We start from the raw sequence: 6,000 nt of genomic DNA on the forward strand, positions 1-6,000 counted from the left end.
ATATCAGGATGTAAAACTCTCAGCTACTTCTCCTGCCCCATGCCTGCCCTCATACTGACATGCTTTTTGGCATGATGATAATAGACTAACTTCTGAAACTGTAAGCAATGAAATGCTTCCTTTTGTAAGAGTTGCTTTGGTCATGAGGTCTCCTCACAGCAATACAACGATGACTAAGACAAGATGTTCATTAGTGTGTTTGTGTGGCAATTGGGAAAGCTGGCTTGTTGCCTGGTTTTATGATAGACTGGAAGTGATCTAATTCCAGCTTCAAGGGTGTTTATCCACTAAGGGGCAGCAGTCTACCTTCAGGAGACAGAATTACCAACACATAGGTACAGTACAGTCTCTTGGTTCTTTCTCTCAGGTCTAACTTTCTGCCTGCTCAGACTCAGGACAACACGAAGGTCAGCTGTTTCGATATGGTTACCCAGGTACTCAAGTCTCTCTGTCCATTTTGAGAGTATAGGGTCAATTTTCCTTCTTTTACTTAGATTGAATAATTCTATACTCAAATGGTTCACTGATTCTTTCCTGTTTTCTACTTCCTGGTGTTGACGCCATTTATTGAGTTGTACATTTTGGTTATTGTATTTTCAACTCAAGAGTTTCTTTTTGTTCTCCGATGTATCTCACGATGTAGCTTAGGCCGGGGTGGAATTTACTGTGTAACCCATCCTGGTCTTGAAATTACAGTCTTCCTACCTCATCTTTCCAAGTGATAAGATTGTGAGTGTGCAGGCTGCCTGGTTAAAGTTGGTTTGTTTGTTTGTTTGTTTGTTTGCTTGCTTGCTTGTTTGTTTTTCTCCATGCTGAGAATCAACCCCAGGGCTCTGTATATGCTGAACTAGTGTCCTACTACCTTGCTATGCCACGAACCCCTTGGTTTTTCTTTATAGCCTCTATTTTTTTTTTAAACTAGGACTTTCTGTCTGGTATATTTAAAATATGTTTATTATCACTCGTTTATTTTTTTATTTGAAAAGCCAGGTTATTAATCCATCAGAAGAACAGACATATGAACGAGATGGCAGTGCTTTACAAATGCCTTTACTCAAGTTCTTCCCCAAGCAAAGGTTTGGGAACACACTCCACACAGAATAAACAGTCTTTTTACAAGAGAACTTAACAAGAGAAATAACAATAATTAAATAAAAAACACTAGATGACAGTGTTGGTTGCTACACAACGGTTTAAAAGAACTACAAGCATGAAATGCTTTGGGTTGAAACTAAACTTTTGCCATACAAACAAACCGTTCAGTTCCAAAGGGCCAGTCAAGCGCGATGCTTCATGGAAGAAAGAGACAAAGATGCAAAGCATTTTCTGTCAAATCAACTGCAAGTTTACATGGCTGTGATACGCACCAGTAAACAAATGTTGAAGAAGATGAGGCAGGAAGAACAGACGTTCAAGGCTAGTGTGGGTACATCATGAGAAGCGAGTGAAACAAAATGTGCGGAGGTTTGATCACGTGGCCCTAGGTATCTATGTCAAGGCAACAGACCTTGGACAACACTTAGGACACATCCCCAATTTCTCTCTAAGTGTGGTTCATTTTGCTACATTTTTTGGGAATCTGAAGTCTTAGGGTCTGAGTTTACTTTGAACTAATTTGGTTCTTGTGACTTTTCTTACTCCCACGGCTGCCTAGCTGGGGAAGAAAGGACAACGCGAGTTGCTGTTAGATGAGGAGAAGCCTAGCAACATCAGAGGTTCGCAGTTTACGCCTTTGCCTATTTCGATAGAAGTGTGTTTGTTTGTTTTTTCTTTTCCATTTCAAGGTGATGTCTCCAGATACTTGGAAAGAGAAAAATGAAATTTCATATAAAATTATTCACATCCTATTCACGGCCCTGTCACCATTATCACTGCCGTATGATTGATAGGACTATTCTGTGTCTCGGGGTTCATATAGGAAGTGCAACTCCCACAGGACCGTCTTGGAGGGGGCTCTCCAAGGAAAAGAGGAGGGAGGGTTTTGTTGTTGTTGTTTTGTTTTGTTTTGTTTTGTTTTGTTTTTCAAGACAGGGTTTGTCTGTGTAGCCTTGGCTGTCTTGGAACTATGTCAGATCTACATCCTGGTCTAGAACTCACAGTTTTGACTCTTGAGTGCAGTGATCAAAAGCGAGCACCACCCCTGCTGGATAAACCGAGTAAGTTTTAAGGGTGGGTTGGAATGCATTAAGACTAGTTTTAGAACTCCGCAGAAATCTTTCTTCTTCCTCCCTCCTTATTTCTCTCCCTGCACCAGGGAAAGGGCAAAGGAGACACACGGAGAAGCAGCCACAGGCAAGCCATGGAGAAGCAGCCATGGGAGGGCAAGCCAGCATGCAAGCCACTGGGAACACTGGTCTTGAACCTCTCACTGGCAGAACTCTGAGAAAGTGCCTATGGTTTAACCCATCAAGCACAGCGCTTTGTTATGGTTGTCCAAGCGGACGAACGTAGCCACAGGTTTATAAGTTTGCTCCAATCCCTTCTTTGATTAATTAATCCTCTAGACCCATACATCTTGTTTTCATTTACTTTTTCAGATAATATATGAGTTGGAAACTACAAATGTTATATTACTTATGCATAGAATTTAAATATTTCTGAAATCTATTTCTGACATCCACATGCGGCATAAAAATGGATTTATCTACACCCAACCCCTACATGTAATCACATGTTATTATAAAACATGATAAAATCTCCTCATATGGAAATGCAGGTTTTCATTATTTAAAGCACTCTCTGACTTTCTAAAGGAGAAAAAATAAATAAAAGATATTATAACGATTGAAGGAAGCTGAAGCCCTGATGGATGTAGCCCAGCCTTTCTCCCTTATAGGAGTGATGACTCACAATTGTGACCTCGGTTCTCTGGCTGGGATGGAAGGTTTGGGTCTGAGAGATCAGCTGTCAAATGGCACAGGAAGTCTGGAAAGAATGCTTCCTCCCCCCTCTCTCTGGCCCTTGTGTTGGGATCAAGAAAGACAAGTAGTGTAGCTTCAAGCCCAATCCTATCCATTAGTGACACAGAGAAGTTCTAGCTAAAGTTCTCAGTGGGATAAACAGCATCCTAGTTGTCTTAGGGTTTCTATTGCTGCAACAAAACACCATGACCAAAAAGCAAGTTGAAGAAGAAAGGATTTATTTGCACTACATTGCCACAGCACTGATCATCATAGAAGAAAGCCAGGGCAGGAACTCAAACAGGGCAGGAACCTGGACGCAGGACCTGATACACAGCCATGGATGGGTTCTGCTTACTGGCTTGCTTCCCATGGCTTACTCAGCCTGCTTTCCAGGACTGCCAGTCCAGGGATGACACCACCCACAATAGGGTGGGCCATTTTTCATCCATCACTAGTTAAGATAAATGCCTTACTGCTGGGTCTTATGAAAGCATCTTCTCAAGTGAGGTTCCCTCCTTTCAGATGACTCTAGGTTTTATTCAAGTTGGCACAGAACTAGCCAGGACACCAGTATTAAAGATTATATAAGATTAAATGACACACTAGAAGTTTATAATTGTAGAGATTTGGAATGTTAATGGCCCACAGGTCAATTATCATGAGCTATTTCTGATCCTCTTAACAGTCATGTGTCGCCCACCCTTGTGTCTGATTTAGCATCCTGTGGCCACAAAGTAAAACCTTTAAAATGCATTCTTAACAGAATACAAGTCTCCACCCATCCAAAGTGCAAATGCAGGTGACACTGCATCCTCTCATTAGTCACTCTTTAAATTTAAAACATTTTATTTCACTTACTTATTTGTTTAATGTGTATGGGTGTTTTGCCTGGGTGTACGTATGTGCACTGTGCATTTATAGTGCCTAAGGGGAGCAGAAAAAGGGTACCAGATCTGCTGGAGCTGGAGTTAGGAATGGTTGTGAGCTACCATGTGGGAGCTGGAAACCAACTCAGGTCCTCCATGCTGTAGTTAGGATGACACATGTAGGCTAGACCTTCTATTTTACCTAAACTGAGGCATCTTGATTAGAAAGTTGCATTTTTTCATTGCTCTCATAAAATGATCTTATTGTTCAGTATATTAGATAAAAACTCCAGAATTTAGACTAGCCGAGTACTATTTTTTAATCTCCCAAAAAGGAACTCATTTGGGGAGTCCCTTTATCTCAGATCTAAATTCCTACAGCCAAAAACCAATATAACATCTACTAAAAATATAATGCCCCAGTACAACCAGTTAGTTTACTGTGCTGCTAGGCCAGAGAGATGGCTCAAAGGTTGCAAGGACCTGGGCTCAATTCCCAGCACGCATGCGATGGCTCATACCTGTCTTCTACGCAGGGGTTCTGATGTGCTTTTTCTGGCTTCTGTGAACATTTCATGCACCTGAGGCACAGATTCACATGCATGCAAAACACTCACACAAATTATTTTCTATTTTAAACTAAAAAAGTTACAATGAGGTACCGCCATCAGGCTGAAAAGGCTCTGAGAATTCTTGTGAGCTACTCAGACTTCAGTCTAGCTTGGAGTAACTCTGACTCTACAGAGGACTCTTTTAAATAAATTACATAAAAGCAATCAGTCTCCAATGACAACGCACATAGTGCTTTTTATCAAAATTTCCCAAACACCGGAGCAGAAGAGGCTTTTCTATAGGTTTAAGTACTAGAATAAGAATTTGAAGCTCTCTAGCTCTTCAAAAGTAATTTTAAAAGTCCCTTAAAAAGTGAACCATAATAGAATACTCAGATAATGCTATTTCAAAAAAGGTAACTTGTAGCCTAAGAGACTATACCCTAATAACTCATTTACAAATTAAACCTTCTCTGAGGTATCAGAAAGTACAGTTACTGGAGCTTTGTGTGACTTTTCCTGGAGAAAATTGTAACGAACCTTTATTCACCCCATGTCAGACACCAGCGACAGACCACAGTCTGCTTTGTACAAGCTCAGGCAGCGGCATCACTGAAAAGCCCACCTCCCCCTGCACCCTTACAGGCGACATGACAGGTCAAGGTGAGGAATCTCTCCCCCAGCAGTTCCCATTGCTTATCTAGGCCTGGGGGAGAGAAGGGTCCCGAGAACCCGTTAAGGTTAGTTTGTTTACTTCCAGAGTCCCCCTTGCTGTGGTCCTCCCTCTAGGAGAGAATTGTTCAACTAAGAAATTGCTACACAGCAGTGGTCTAAATGTCACATTTGAATCTTGACAGTGGCAAATAGGGGATCAGTATTTCCAGTGAGTCACATTTTCCTTTCTTAATGTGAAGAAAGATTTAGTTAGGCTCTAGAAATGGAGTGAATCCTGATTTATCATAAATGTGGCCCTGTGTTTCTATAGCTGCCACTAATAATATTTGGCAAAAGGGCAATTTTATTAAAAAGACATTCAAAACGATACCACATATTTATTTGATTTCTTCTGTAGTGTGACTATCCAACTGTCTCCCTGTACTAGAATCTGATGGAACACCTAGGTAACAAACAACGTGAAAATATTAGCTACGAATAAAGATTTCTAAACCAGAACGAGCCACCCCTCGTGAAATCATGACTACAAAACAGTCAAAAGTCTCTAAAATTAAAATATCAATAAATTATTCCAAACACTCCAAGCATCAAATAAACTATTTCATAGAGTACAGTGACTGCAGACACGGAGCAGAAGGTCACAGGCAGCCTGGTGAGGGAGCTGATGACATGCAGATGACCCTGCTCCGGCCCCTCCCTTGTACCCTCGACCTTTGCTTTAGGGCAGAGTTCTCAGTCAGTCTCTCCCCTTTCACCCTTGATCTTTGCTTTAAGGCAGAGTTCTTGGTAACTCAGAGATGACATTCCTCTGGTGATGCTCCATGCTGCATATAAAATGTGATGCCAGCTACAAAGGATAAACAAGCAGAATCTACATCATGAAGACTAGTCACAGAGACATGATGAGGGGGGACTTCAGCCTTAAAGACCAAACAATCATTTCTGCCTACAGCAGCCCCATCTTTATCAGATGCTAGAAATAAGTATTCCAATCTGTGGGAGACA

Source organism: Mus musculus, chromosome 3 (genome assembly GCF_000001635.26).
Source record: "Mus musculus strain C57BL/6J chromosome 3, GRCm38.p6 C57BL/6J".
Lineage (NCBI taxonomy): Eukaryota > Metazoa > Chordata > Mammalia > Rodentia > Muridae > Mus > Mus musculus.